This window comes from Numida meleagris, chromosome 1 (assembly GCF_002078875.1).
Source record: "Numida meleagris isolate 19003 breed g44 Domestic line chromosome 1, NumMel1.0, whole genome shotgun sequence".
In the NCBI taxonomy this organism is placed as follows: domain Eukaryota; kingdom Metazoa; phylum Chordata; class Aves; order Galliformes; family Numididae; genus Numida; species Numida meleagris.
In genome coordinates, this window is record NC_034409.1 from 82,746,573 (window position 1) to 82,762,905 (window position 16,333).

General features: G+C 39.0%; 1 protein-coding gene across 1 annotated transcript in view; it reads right to left on the minus strand.

The window, feature by feature from the left end:
- The window catches only part of CMSS1 (cms1 ribosomal small subunit homolog (yeast)), a 230,312-nt gene that overhangs the window by 213,802 nt on the left and 177 nt on the right, over nucleotides 1-16,333 (minus strand). The gene's annotated exons all lie outside the window — the stretch shown is intronic.

Here is a 16,333-nt window from a genome sequence, read left to right on the forward strand (position 1 = left end):
ATGCATTCACATACAACACTCAAATTTCATCTAAGTGCTTCATTATCAGTCCAATGTGCTATATAGGTACACTGAAGGAGAAACAAGATTAGCAATTATGGCCCACCTTCATATTTTTCACACAGTAGGCAGAGGAAGCATGACTGAAGCATTAAGAAGTAGCACTAGACCACCTCTCTAAACACACAGGCCTGTAGGACTGGGGTAAAATGCAGTACCATACAGCACAGACAAAACAGGTTAAGATATTTCAGTGATGGGTATAGTATTAGTACCTAAGAAAAGGACAGAAACATAAACAATGTTGCCTCAGTCTACATGTGGAACAGACAGCAAATTGTAACCTCCTAGAAAATATTGCTAGTAGTAGACCAGCTTCACACTGAATGTAAGTCAGGCCAAAAGATCTGAAATTCACTTTCAGATCACTGATCACAAAAGCTGTCTTGAAAAAAATGTGAATTTGGAAAGGCAGCTTCTTATTCTAAAGAAGTTAAGTGCCTAAGTAACTTATGTTCAGGGGGTAGAGAGATTGGAATTAAAAGCAAATCTTATCAGAAAGGAAGTTTGCATGTAAGGACAAAGTTCCTATTCATTTCTTCACTAAGCATTATTCTGCTTACATTATCTGGAGTTTTAAAGAAATAATCATGTCTACAGTATAATTTAGCGACTGATTCAGCAAAGGACTTTGGCACATGCTTTAACATAACAAAGGGACTTCTATTGTACAGGAATCCAAATGGTTACAACTGTAGGTAATAGCTGATATTTGAAGGAATAGTTTCTATTGAAAAGCTAAACCCACCACCCCTATGCACTTCTAGGTAAAATCACCAATGGGAAGAAACAGATTTTGTGATTGGAACTTGATATAGCACATGTACTTCGAGGTCCCTTGATGACCTTTGAGGTCCCTTCCAACCTAAGCCATTATATGAAACTATGATACTACAGCTCAGCAGTAGACACTTATAATGTGGGATGGTACAAGCCTAGCTTAATGTCATGAACAGCTTCAAGAGCTGCTGTATCAAGTTATCGGGCTTCATAAGAGGTCCTCCACACTAGATTTGTTTCAGTGTATCATCACTGACTCGAAAGTGAGATCTGATTAAGATCTGGGTCAGAAGAAATGAATGGTCTCATCCTGCAAAGCAGATTGCAAGTTGACTCCCGCCCACTTCAGCAGAAGTTACTGATCAAGACAGTAGCGAGCACTCAGGCAAGTGAAGATGATAACTTTTTTTATAATAAACTTACCACAACTGTGCCTATTATATAAACAAGTACCTTTCTTGCATTCAGCTTACACATTATTAACTGAAGGGCTCATCCAAAATTAAGAAGCAAAAGCAGTCCATTCAAAACACATTCTCTGCACGTCTAGAATTTGGAATACTGCATGCTCTGTTGATTGATACCCAAGATCTCTGCAGGGGCATGTTATAAGCATGGTACTGAGTAACTCTACCTGAAGTGCATACTTGACAGCGTACTAATGGATGCCAGATTCTCTACAAATTAAAGGATAAACAGTTGTCCTTCAGAAACACTAGCATTTTCTTCAATCAGACTTTAAAACCTTGTGAAAGAAATATTTCACTTTATAGCCATGTTCCAAATGTACAGAAATGTGTTGATCATTAACTACCTGGTCATCTATTACAATGCCTTTGAAAGATAGCACAAAACAGGACATAATAGCAACAAGCATACTTAGACGTTTGGACAACTTCCAAGCTATTATGAATACGGACTTCAGAGTCTAAAGCTAAGTTTTCAATACAAAGCCTAGGCCAAAGTTCGCAACATTTAGAAATTTAATCATTAAACAGGACAGTACTTCTGCTCCTGTCTCGTACTTCTACTGGTGGTGGTTTACCAGTAACTGTCCAATTAACAAAACACAAAGGAAGCAGTCACTCTTTACCATTAATTCTCAAATAAGAAGTACCAATATTATACGTAAATGAACTTGCTACATTTCCTAAAAAAACGCTCCTTGATTAAAGGACACTAATATCCCCCTACTAATTAAATAATCTATCTATAGACCCTGACTGACTTCACATGGAATTTTTGTCCTAGATTTCCAACACACAAAAAATACAATTATTATTTTGCCTAATAATTTTATTTGCAAAATAAAACCTGTTCATCCCATTCAAATTCCCAATATCTGTTTCAAAATATATAGCAGAGAAGAACATATGCTTGGATGTACTTATTGAGACCTGAAATTTACTCAGCTGTTTGAACAAAAATAAGTAGCTCTATTTTCAACATAACAAGAGAAAGCATAGTTTTGAGAGTAAAATTACAAGTGTTTACAAATTTACTTTACTTTTTACTTTACAAGTTTTTCAGCTCAGCACTCCATATTATAGATGATTTCCTTTTACTGAGGGGGAATATTCACCTACTTGCTTAGCAGGCAAAGAGAAAACAGAGTAAAGGAAAAATTACATGACCTGTCTGAAAAAAATGATTTAAACACTTTGAACAAAAACATAATTGTATTAAATTTCAACCAACCAAGGCAGTTTTTCCAGGACTCACATGCACTCCAAATGGTAAGTACGGCAGTTTTAATATTGGAAGATGAGACACCTTAGTTTTCAGTATTTGCCCAAAACCCTAAAATTTGACAGGTACTTAAAACAGTGATACAAATAAATATTAATGGGAAATACGGTCACACAGAAAAAAAACCCAAACCACTAAGTAGGGTATATCCGAGGGATTAAAATGTTAAACAGCATAAGAACAGTTTTCAGCAGATCATAGTGTCAACCCATCCCTTTTCCAAAACGGTGCAAACATCTCCTCTCAGATCTAAAAATCTGCCTTCTCCACCGGATGTCATGTTAAGTCCTCAGAAACAGAAAGGAAAAATTAAATGATAAAGGAAATGGCAGAAGTTACCAGCCCACTTTCTCTTTTCAGTTTTAGTTCTGTAAGCAAGCAAAGGAATGCAAGCAAAGTCAACGTCAACAATTCAATACTCAGCATTTCTGAGTCATTATGTTTACACTATAAAATATTTCCTTTGAAATATTTATAATTTTTGTCATAAAAGGGAGGACAGATGAGGGAAGTGAGGGGAAGGAAGGAAAAGAAAAAAGAAGAGACTAGGAGCCAATAATGGTACTGAGAGCAGAGTGCCCATCCATCAGCTGAAAGGTATCTCAAGTTTAAAAAAAGAATCCCTCCCTCAAGTTGCTAATTCATTAATATAATTGACAAAAAAAAAAAAATACAGGACTAGGCAGCTGACTTGCTTGATTCAAATCACAGTAGATAATATGAACATGGTACCTGGGGACCAAATGCAAGGCTGTAAGAAGAAAAAAGATCTCTATGTATGGATCTCGTAAAGGCTTAAAAAAAACATGCTTCCCACACTGAGGAAAAAATAATAAAAAGCAGAATTATACAATATTACATTCTAATTAAGACTGAATGGATTCTGCAGGGTTAGGTGCTAGAAATAGAGTACCTATTTTCCCAGGGACTTTGTCCCTAGGAAACAGCTACTGAGACAGGCAAAACAAAAATTGGCAACTGCCAGACTTAAGTGAAGACTACCAAACATTACGTTAACAAGACAAAGAAAAGGGAAAGATCTTATGGTTCAGGCACAGCATCAGTGGGTGCATAAAGACATTTCAAAATTAGCACCAAGTAATATAAGTGAGAAACTGCTCAAGAAAAAGACTGTCCTTAAAAGTTTAAAAAGAATGAAGTGTTTTCACAAACCTGCAGCCAAGTAGCCCTCAGATGGTGCCAAATTCTGGCTGACAGTCCAGCATCAAATGTGCCCATCAATTGTGTGGGCATCCAGAAAGCCTCAACTATCAGAGCTGACAATTGCACACGATTGTGTCCAGACTACTAACCAAAGTACTCTTGGGAAGCACATTTTGAGTGCAGCAGGATAGGCCTGTTTCAAACAGGGACTCTCCACTCCCCAGGCACTGGCCTGACATACCAGGCTCTTCATACAGGGATAGGCAAGAGAAGCTACTTCCCCTCTTACCCCTACCACATCCCTACCACAGGGCACTGTCCATTCAGTTATGCTGACATTACTGCTCAAGAGGCAGCACTGTGAACCAGATCAAAGAACTAACCTGGATTCAAACAAACAAAAAGAAGGGTTAATTTCATGGCACAGCTCAAACAAGCAGCTACGTCAGCAAAACTGCTGGGTCAAGCAACAAAGGATGAGCCCTCTGAATACTGAAATTGCTGCCAAAGCGCTGGTCTTATCTCCTTAGATGCTACCATGGTTGTCTGAAGAGATGCAATCTAGCACATAAATACATCACAAAGCACTCAAAATGTACAACAACATTCAACAATCCTACTAACAGCCTTCTGGGGCACTAAGAAATGACTCTCACTTTACAGCTGAGGGAAGAAAAAAAAAAACCAAGGTAGAATTGATGTGTAAAGGAGCAAGGCAGTTCCAGTCATGACTAAAATCCAGAATTTCTTTAACTGTCTCACACTGAAGCCTTTATAGGTGGTGTTTTATTCCACAGAAACATCAAAAAAAGGGGGAAAATGTAGAGTTTTTTGTATGTGTGTAGCATATATAGATAGATAAAGATTTGTGATTAGACATATTAATTATATAATTAAATCTATATTAGTCATAATCAATGTAATTAGTACATAATATAATATAATTATATAATTAAATCTGTCTATGCTTAAAATATGTAGCTAGTTTAATTATATAATTACATGTATATTATATTATTATTATTATATTGCATAGTTAAATATATGTCTGCATGTAAAAATGGGACTCTGATTAACACACCATTAAATGTGACCATCACAGAGGAAAGCAGCCTGCTCCCAGACAGAAAAAAGGCCCTGATGATAAAAGCACAGGGTTCTTTTTCCTCCTCTATGCAGAGTATTCTTTGACACAACCTGGTTACCTCTGTAAACTTCTTCAGCGTATATAATAACTTATATGAGAAAAGATATAACCAGAGGTTTTGAGCTGAAAATTTTAATAGAGAGGATGCTTTCATGTTAAAAAGTGTCTTTAGGTATGAGTTCAGTTCAAAAATGTACAAAATGAATGAACACGTCCCTCTCTAGATGCCCACCGTCCATACAGAATGAGACTCAGTGTCAAGACTTGTACTCCATGAATGGCAGCACTGATTTAAACTGAGAGAACTGATGATCGCATAAATACTTGTAAAATAATGTATTGTAGAACTACAGTTTTAAGCACCAGCAGAAACATTTAAGTGTCAGCACTGCCCTCCCTTGGACAGAATCAATATTGCAAGGTGCTCCGTAGCCCAAAAAGGACGCTCTATTTCTTCTTGGGATGGTCAGTGCCCTAAGACGGCGCCTGAGATCCCTTCTCTATTCAAGAGGCTTTCCATCTCAGGGAAGGGCAGACTGCACTTCCCTGTGGGCCCAGATCAGTCCTTGCCCTAGGAGAGATGACCCTCAACACAAACTCACCAGGTTGGATGGGGCCCTGAGCAGCCTGATCTAGTATTAGATCTGGAGGTTGGTGTCCCTGCCTGCAGCTGGGGGGTTGGAGCTTGATGATCCTTGAGGTCCCTTCCAACCCAAGACATTCTTCGATTCTATGATTCTATGATTCCCTGTGTCTTGTCACCTATTGTCATCTATTAAAAAATGAGCCTTTAACTACCTTACGTTTCAAGATTATTGCATTTCCCGGTGAAGACGTCACAAAAGAAATGGGCACATGGCAGAACTTTAGCAATGAGAAATTCAGTTTCTGTCCCCAACTCTGTTCAACACTGCTTCTTTTCCCCACCATCAGAAAGTAGATGTAAACTTGGGTGTTCAGCAAACAACACCATGGTGGCAGTGGAATTCATCACTTATATGGAAATTATTTCTAATTTTAATGTATATTTTTCTGTCAAATACTTTATGTTGTTGAAATCACGACTTCTGTCATTGGCCTACTATCAGCAAAACAGTAGAAATCACAGAAAACTGAGCACAGAAGGGACCTCGGGACGTTTTTCTGCCTATTTTCCTGTTACACTTTGACCTAAATCCTTCCAAACAAATGCCTGGCTCTTCCTGTTCTAAAACCCCTGCAATGATAACAATTTGCCAGTTACCCCAGGAATCTGTAACAGGGCAGAAGCTTTCTTGCCACTAAAAATCTTGCTAATTTCTAAACTAAATTCCCTTTGCTGAAATTGTTACCCAGTTTTCGTTTCCTATCCTCCCACTGGAAATAGAGAACTACTTCCTCGGCAGCAGCCTTTCACATATTAGAAGGCAATTAACATATCTGTCTTCACTTTTGTTTTCTCCAGGTTAAGCAAACCCAACTGCTTTCCCAACTAATAGCTCAAGTAGTACAGCTATACAGATCAGTAATTATTTCCCCACTGCACAGCTATTTATAATGGTGTGTATATTTCTGAAAATGCAGTGCTCCAAGCCAGACAGTACTCTGGCTGAGGTCTTACCAGTATTAATAAGGATTACTGATCCTGCTCCTTCTTACACATCTGAATATAGTCATGCACACAAACCAGTTGCATAAAAGGAAATACAGAGCAACTGAGAAATTTCCCACTGGATTCCTAGAAGACGGATGCCAGGACATAGGGAAAGAAAAGAAAACATTCAAATGCCCCGTGCAGCTAAAGAGGCCCAAATGAAAATTTCAGCCTACAACATCTTGCATGGACACCAAAGGGAATATTTAGTTTTGCCACTTAATCTTATCTCATCCTCACTTGCAGACCTGGCTTAGGTTCCAAGTGCATTCAGTCATCCAGGAACAAGCTGCAGTCTGGCAAGCAGCATACTCTTGCACATGCAGACATCTGGGTTTCTGTGTAGGGGTTCTTCAGCACCATCCCCTGGCCGCTTTCATTTAAGCTGCAAATGATTCTTTCTACTGCTCAAATTTCTTAAACTAAAAAATTTAAGCAGTGAGAGAGAGCTAGATCTGAAGTTATTTTCCCTAGATAAAGTTCTACAATGACACTAGAAAGATAAGTGAGAAAACCTACAGCAGAAGTGCGACATGCTCCCTTCTCTTCAAATGAATACAGTTCAACCAGGAAGCAAAGCATGCATCACACTTCCAGAGCAAAATGAGATTAGGACCAAAGGCAGAACTACTTGAGCAGCACATAAACAGGTGCATTTGCCCTCCCTGACACCTGCACACACACATGCACACCTGCCTTAACCTCCTCCCCAGAAAGCCAGCACTGCATTGTGGCAGAATGCCCGATGGCCCATTTCACTAACTGATAAGCTGCCTCTGTGCCCTTGGGAAAGAATGGAGGCCGCATGGAATCTAAATCCTGGTATTTCAGAGCAAACCTTCACAGCCAACTTCCTGAAATTACAAAAGGGCATTTTCACACTTGTGTGTGAAAATCTGACAGCTGTCACCTGTGAAGTGTTTGTTCCAATCCCTGAAATACGTGCTGCCATCCTCTGTGGGATAACAAACACTGGCAACCCACACAATTTCTCACAGTAATACCCTTTCTCCTGCCTGTTCCTACTTCAGGTGATTGACATCTACATTAGAAGTCAATTTAAAACTGAAGAAGCTGAAAATCTTTATGAAACAGCAGTTTTCTTGTACGTTATTGCTTTAACTACCTGTACCTCATTGCTTTAACTACTTATTTTTACAACTCTAAATGCTGCTTGACAAAACCTTTGATACTTTCTGAATCCAACACCAAAAATCAATATAATGCCGTTACTTTTACAGATAGGCATGCTCCATAACCTCCTCATTTCAAAAGCATGGCTACTTTAATGTCTTTGCTTTATTGTTGTAATTATTTGCCTATACTTACTTAAGTGTGTTTACACACAATGAAAAAAAAAAGAAAAACCATACTACTGCTAAAACCTCATCAAGGTAGCTCCTGGGAAACATTTAATTTTTAGGAGTGTTTTCAGAGCACTGATGGGAATGGAAAAAAGCTCTCCAGAGTACAAAAGGCAGCTCAGCCTGGTTTTTGAAGGATAAATATCGTATTTCCTCTTCCATCACTTAGAAAGACAGCAAATATAAGAAGTGTTTTACAGATGAGAACTCAAGGAGCTATAACTTAACACCAATTATGAACATGGAGCTAGCAAATTCAGGAAACCGAATGTGTGGTAACAAAGATTCGGGTAGACTGAAATCCATTCATCTTGATGGAAGAAATGAAGTGGTAAAAAGGGTTGAAAGGATTTGAGGACATTCTTGGTGCCCACACATACTTCCCATAAACAGAAAAGAGTTAAAGATCAAACTGAAAAGACCACCAATAACTTCATATAGCTTCTTAATCTCATAGTTTTCTAAAAAAAAACATACAAGCATGTCATGTCTACTGTACCTGCATATATGCCTTTAGACCAAGTAGTAGGGAAAAACTAAGAGGATTGTGCAAAACTGTTCAGTATACAACTAAATAAATGAAGTCTTTGACATAAAGTTGTTTCCAAGTACTTTCCAAACTATTTCCACATAATGCCACCCTTTCTTTACAGGTACAGTCACAGCAGCTTGAGCACTTCACTAGTCAACTGACCTAAAATGTTCTTCTTGCAACTTGTAGCAGAGTCATTATATCAAGTGGCAAGTTTTAAAAAAATAAAGTTCCAGTCATCGATCTAGCTGTACACATAATTGAAGTCAAAAATTTAAATATCAGCCTAAGTGTTTGCCTTAAATTTAAGTTACTCACTCTGTTCTCTTTATAATTTGTATCAGGAATGATGAAGAAACCATAATTCTTATGAGATGAAAGGAGAGGGAGAGAGCTAGGTGGACAGTTTGTTAAATCCCTGCCTATAACAAAAATCACTGTGATATAGTTAAATACAGTCCAATTGCAGAAGTGTGAGTTTTGTTATCCTAACATAGACACTTAACATTAGTACAGTTAATTTGCATGGGAAAAAAATTTGCATTTTTCCCTTTTGTGATAACAATCTGAGTGATAAAATTCAAAATTATTTTCCAAATGCATGTCCTTTTTTAATTCAGCATTTAATTAAAAGTTTGAGTTCTGTTCTAGTAAAATAATGATGCATCACAAAACCCACAAACTTTGCTGCCACCTAGAGGTAAAATCTTCCAAAGACCATAAAGCAAAGAAAAACACATTATCTTTCTCATTTTCAAGGCCAAACCCTTTCCCTTCTCAATGTATAAATAAAACCTACAAATCAATACTTGCTAATTTCAAAAATAAAAATGTAAAACAAGTCACACACTGCTAGACCTAACATCTACGTATCTCAACATCAGCAGTGACCAGCAGTAAATGCTTACCAAAAAAAGCTTATGTATCAGACAAGCAGAGGGACAAGACCAGCTTCTAGCAGTCTACAACTTAGGGCTCTCCTCAGCTGAAACCTGCATCACATCTTCAATGTTTAGCAGTCCTTGATGGACTTCATGAATCATTCTAATCTCTCTCCAAAGAAATTGATGTAATCATTTTATCTGCTTGTCCCAATGCATTTTTGTTCACTAGCAAAGGAAAATAGTTTCTTTTCCTTATCTTCTACCTGCCTTTTGATATCTTCTGTGTACACCCTCTCATGAATGTCATTTGAAAGAGCAAATTCCTCTATTCACCATCCATGGACTAGGAATAATGCTAGAATTTTGTGTTGTTTTTTCTCTCCACAACTTATTTTCCAAGCATAAGTTGCAGTGCATGTTACCACTCTACATAGAAGATATTCAATAACTGGTCATCTTTGATATCTTTCTCAGTATTCTTTTATACCCAATTCTGAGCCAGTTCAAACCAATTCTGACTGCTTCAGACCTCAGAATTCTAGTTCCCTATTGGGGCTGGATATCAGGTTGGATACTAGGAAAAATCTCTTCTCAGAAAGCGTGGTGAGGCATTGGCACAGGCTGCTCAGGGAGGTGATGGAGTCACTGTCCCTGGAGGTGTTCAAGAGCTGTGGAGATGTAGCACTGAGGGATATGGTTAGTGGGGATGGTGGGGAGGGGTTGACAGTTGGACTAAATGATCTTAAAGGTCTTTTCCAACCTTCATGGTTCTATGAGTCTATTTTCCCCTATTTATGATCCACTAAGCAAAGGTATGAAGTGCAAACTTTCCCCAAGTTCCTCCATACTGAACAAGTACATGCAGAAATTTAATGTTGGCTTTTCCACTACTGCTTTATCCTTTTGAGAACTTGCATCATATACAGTTGTCTGTAGCCAAATCGTAGGCTCTTAAAATGATACACTCCAGAAACACTAATTCCAAGTACACTTTTTTGGACACCAGAATTTGTTTTTCAAAACTTGTTTTGGTCCAGCTCATTCTCATTCATACTTAATTGGACCAAAGTTTCCATGCTGTTATCTATCGTCCTCTTTCAAACATTTCCATTTTATAAGCTTGGTGAGGGGCTTTTTCTGTTTCTTTCTTTAAATCCTCAGAGAATTTCTTTTATGCTGTTGTTTAACTATAAAAGGTATGTATAAAAACCTTGTGAAGTAAAAATGCTTCATGATGGATTAGTGCATGCTTAATTCAGGTTTCTGATATGGCATTTTTTAAACAGTCTTCTTGCCTTTACAGGTCTCTACTTGTTTTTGGTGCTCATTTTGATTATTTTTACCTTTATCTAGTTACTTCTTCACAATTAAATACAACAATTGATTCTGGATGGAGAGTTCTTTCCCGCGAATACATTCACTTTGTGTACACTGTGGTCACTTTCAAAGAATGGGTCTCTCACAGTACAAGCTAGGTATTTTCTGCTACTCGGGACTCAATCAAATCTTGCTTCTGCACATGGAAATCCTCTGATTACTCACCCAGAGAAGTCAGAGTTCACAGCCTTTGAACTCCATCACTTAGCCTGTAGGGTGGCTGTCCCAGTCAGAGGGCTGACAGAAAAAAAACTATTAATAGGCAGAGAATTTCCAGGCATTTGGATTCTGTGGTATTTATCAATCAAGCAGGTGAGTTATATTCAGTGTTACGCTCTCATTACCAATGAGGGTAAGGAAGTTCAGGCAGACAGTTCTAAGAGAGAGCAACATGTTTTATTATATGAAGTGGAAAAGAACAGTGAAGTGCTAGACATACAGCCAACCTCTCCTCCTAACATGACCTTTTATTTGTTTGTTTATTTCAAGATTACTGATGCGTTCCGTCAATCAGTTCCAACTCGGATCCCCAAACCAAAGCCAACAAACACGACTAAACTACCTGTCAGAATTCCTGCTGGACATCTCAACAAGCCACTTCAAGACAGCAGTTCTGGAAAGCTACATATTATAAGGACTGTGTCTAAAACCTGCCTTCACAGCGGAGGGAGAAGGTAAATCATTTTCTATGATCTATGACATGGGTTTAAGCAATCTGAACCTCAACAGCAGTTATTTCCAATGGGTAGAAGCCTAAAACCATCTGCATGGCCAGCAGGTTAATGGTCACCAATCATAGGACAGCAAGAGACAGCCAAATTTTCAAGAGACACAGGTAACTGCATGTCTGCAGGGACCAAGGTCTGCTCCCATTTTTCCAGTGTAATTCCAGAATTTGTCCCTCACAGTGGAGAAACAAGTGAGATGCAAATCAGTTTTGACATGTTCCACAAATAACAATGCCAATGTTGTCTCCACAGATTTATGCAATAAACTAAATGAAATAGTGTTGAAGGAGAGAATGTTTTGTTTTCAGAGTTGGTCTGGTAAAGAAGTGTTTCAATCTGGGTGTTTTATGTGAGCTAGCAAAGATAAAATGAAGAGAGGGATGGAAAAAATTGACTCTTTTATAATGCATAGAGCTTCAAGAAATTTCAAGTTCCTTCCTGTGCCAAACATCACTTTAGAAACAAATAATTCTCTCCTCAGTTAGTTGAGTAGCTCCACTTACCTTCATGCAGATGTTACCTTTAGAAAACAATTGCAGAATTGAGATTGGCATTGCTTGTATTAGTTATTTTAATTATCATCATTTTATTTGGACTACAGTATTTAGATTTCAGTTCACTCAAACAGTATTCATTGAAGCTGATCAAAATTTGTGTCAAGTATAACAATAATTGTGACTTTAAAGAAGTGCAACTGTGTTATTTCAGTCCTTTGCAATTTTCCCCTCCTTCCAATTGCTCACTAACATGGAAAACGGACAGTTGCAGTCATATCTTCCACCAAAGTATTTTAACCAAATTAATTATTTGCACAAGCAGTTCTTGCTCAGCCATGAAAGAATTTGCCATTTTCCTGTTTTTTTTTTTTCCTAAAGTATACCCTCTTCAAAATACTCAAAATTTACTCAAATTTCCTTTCAGCCAATGCAAACAACAACAAAATAATCAAATGTTAGAAGAGGCTCCACATTAGTTCTTTGTTTCCAATTGTCTGCAAAATAGCAATTGTTGCTCTAACAAGAAAGTTCCTGTTTCATTGTAGAAAGTTAAAACTAACAAGATACTATTACTGCAAGTAACTCTCCTGCAGGAATTCGGTAATACAAACTAACCCAAGTTACTGTTTTAGAATATAAAAATTTATTTCCCTGGTATTAATGTCTCCCTCATTCTTCTTCCCCTAACAGAGTGCATTCCAACAGTCTAAATGGCTCAACTGATAATTTGTGGGAAAGCTCCTTTCACATAGGTCTTTCTTTAAGAACTGCCAAATCCTAATTCCTAAATAAAGCAAAAGCTGGTGGTGATCACAACATCACAGCCAGAATTGGGACCGTTTTGAGGAAGCAAAGAGAGATTTTGATGTGTTCGGTTACCCAATTTTTTTTCCCTTTTATTTCACAGCTAAAAGTTTAACTTAGCCACTGAGCCAGTACAACACATTAGCACTCCTGCGGGACTATTTTTGCAAACCCACAACAGAAACCTAAGCCTTCCTCAACAGCTTCACAAGAAATTCTCTATGGGTAGTTAAAACAGTGAAGGTTTCAAAAGATTGGTCTACCAAAATGTTATTTCAGCATGTGCCTTACAAGACACATTTTGGCAAAGAACAGAAATCGAGAAAAGACTCTTCTACATTAAGAAGAGAAGCGTTCCAATTTAATTCACTAAATCTACAGCTGAGGCTACATAGGACGTATGCTCAGGTTCAAATAAAGCTCAAAGAAGCACCCAATGATATGTTCTGCAAGATGCAGAACAAGTGTGTGTGATGTGAAGAAGTAAAATGATTTCCAAAAAGCAGCTGTCAGCTTGGCATGCTCATCAGAGAGATGTGAAAAGGAGCATCAGCACAACAGCTTTCATCAGAAGGGACAGCAACTGATGGATGAGCCAAAGGAAAGAGGACACAGGTCTCCACACCAACAGATCTCAGCTCCAATCACCCAACAAAACTCTCAATAACTGTGCTACAATAAACAGTCCACTTCTCACTAGCTGCAAAGCCCACACAACAAACTCATGCTATTTGGAACCTTTTATTACCAGTCTACAGAAAGAAAATAAAAACTTACGGGAAAAAAAATTGAATTCCCACGATAGCATCCTTTGCTTTAGAGCACACAAATGGCCCCACAAGTACTGTCAGATCATCATCCACAGTACAACATTATACTTCATACCTGTTTGTACCACTGGTGTAAAAGAGTTTCCTTGTCTTTTGCTCTGACTTGGGATGACACAATTCATTTCAACTTATAAGGGACATGATTCACACAGCTTTTTCCTTAAGGATGTAAGAGAACTGACAAGGACCGATACTACAGTCTTATGCGATAAAGGAAGACAAAGAAAGCACAGAGAATGAAAGACAAGGAGTGGTAAGAGAAAAGGAGGTAACTGGAAGAATTTCTGGAAAACAGAAGCGTGTCCCACTCCCTCAGCCTGCCCAGGAGATGTGGCACGCTCAAAACAGCCAAGAGAGACATTGTAATGCTGTGAGAAGTGCTCTTTCTGTTCATGGAGAGAAAAAGAAACAGCTGGTGTCTTGCACCAGCACTAAACAAACTCCTCAGTATTCCTTAACCTCTCCGTATAGTTCTGAGTACAACACAAAAATGGCATTCAGTACTGCACATAGCTGTGGCATGAACTGGTAAAACGGAAGGAAGGAAGCCCTGAAGTTATATGACTCGAGACATGTGTAACACTAAGCAAAACTAACAAATAGCTAAAAATCTCTAACCACCCTCTCCACATCTCTGAAAGCAAAACGTACGCTGAAGAAGTTATTGGGCAAGATTCTTTAGTTTGTGTCATGCGGTAAGGTAAACAGATGGCTAATCCCTTCAGGTGAACACTCATGTCCCAAAAGTGAGAGTAACTACCTTTAATTTTTAAACTAGTGGTCTCTAATGATGTGGTCAGAAGCAGATCAGGAATTACTCATACATCCATCTATTAGGATATGTGTTTTGTATTTTCATCCCCTTTTAGCGAGTCTGAACACTTTTCATACACTACTTCTTAAAAGTAGTGTCTTCCAAGTACAAGTTACTAAAATGGAAGACACTTCTGAGGGCTGCAATACTAGGATGAATATTCCATTGGTCAGTTTTTATTCTAGGGCTACTTGTAAGGGACTTGGCACAAGGTAAGTATTTAAAGAATATATTTGATTTTTTTCCTGCTTTCTACCCATCATTGTGGCGGAGATGCTTTTTAAAACAGGTCAGCAATTAAAGTTGGATCGTTTTTTTAAACAATGTGTTTCACAGAAATAAACATGATCGAATCTATCAAAAGCACTACTGGGAAATTATATTCTTGTATTTCTGCTTACAGTGTACATTGTAAACCCTGACTTCCTATTTCTTGCCACTTGATCTTAAAGCACTTTATAGTGTCCACAAGATGTGGTACAAATTAACAATTGATTTTACATCTGCTGTACTTGAGGAACAGCAACACACAATAAAAATGTACAGATCTTCTTCCTACTTAACTGATGGCTTGTGTCAACTTAATACAACAGCAGGCTCCACATTAAGAACCTGTCAACAAGTTTGCAAAGGTGGGGTCTGGAGATCAGAGTGCGTACATGGTGTGCACTATATTCACCTGTAATGTAAGTAGTAAAACATTCATATAAAGCTTTTGGAGTTCACTACACGTAGTGCTTTTAGCACAGAGCTGGATTAGACACCTTAGCAACCTTGTAATTGCAAAAATCCAGAGGAGTTGTGTGTAACTGAAAGAGTTGGGATTCTCAGCTCAAAGTCGGGTGATTTATCCGTCATGCCAAAAGTTTATCATCCAAGTGAATAAACATTTTCCTGAAATGTGTCAGGTTTCTAAAGGAAAGCTGTCAACATTAAATAAAAAGCAGTTTACCAGCCACCATAAACGTAACCTCTGGTTGGCAGGATGAGCACAGAGGCCTGAGGAGTCCTAAACACCTTATGAAGAGCATTTGCCATGGGAATAGGAAGTGCTTGTGGAACACAGACGAGACCGAGAATTAAAATGAAATGTTCAGCAGCCTCATTAAGGTTTGTGACCTCCTCCTTATTATATCTATGTACAATTTCTCTCAAAATATTCTCCAAGTGCCTTTTCAAAGGAAATTGTCTGGCACAGGCTGCCCAGAGAAGCTGTGGATGTCCCATCCCTGGAGGAGTTCAAGGCCAGGCTGGATGGGGCCCTGGGCAGCCTGAGCTGGTGGGGAGCAGCGCTGCCCATGGCAGGGTGTTGGAACTAGTGATCCTTAAGGTCCCTTCCAACCCAAACCATTCTGTGATTCTGTGATAAGACACTAGCTATAGCTGGAGCCAGATATCATCATCATCGGGAAGAGAGGCAAATTACCCTTTTAACACTGTGCTCAAAGAGCAGCGGCTGGGAAGAAGAAGCCGTTCAGCTCCTGTCCTTTCACAGCACATCACAAGGGTGGTGGGGCCACCCGCTGAGCACACGGGTGATGCACTCACGTACCACAGGTACTTCTCCCTCCAAAGGCTCCTTCCTCTGCGGGTTTAGGATTCCCAAGGCCTTCTAGAACCATAAATGTGCTCATGGTAATGGTCGTCGGCACACATTAAGCAAAAACCTTTCACCAGGGCCCCGAGCTGCCGGAATTCAAGGAGCGTTTGGACACGGCACTAAGATACAGAGTGTCAATTTTGGGTGCTCCTGTGTGGAGCCACGAGGCGGACTCGGTGATCCTTGTGTGTCCCTTCCAGCTCGGGTATCCAGAGGGACAGCCGCCCTCTCAGCTCAGAACAAGCTTCCTTCTCCCCCTCCCTCCCTTCTACTTTTAAACTCTCTTAAAGCGTATTTCTGGCGGGTAGCGAGGAAAAGAGGAAAACGTGGAGCGGGACGTGAAAAGCCGAGAGTGGGAGGGGGGAAGCGG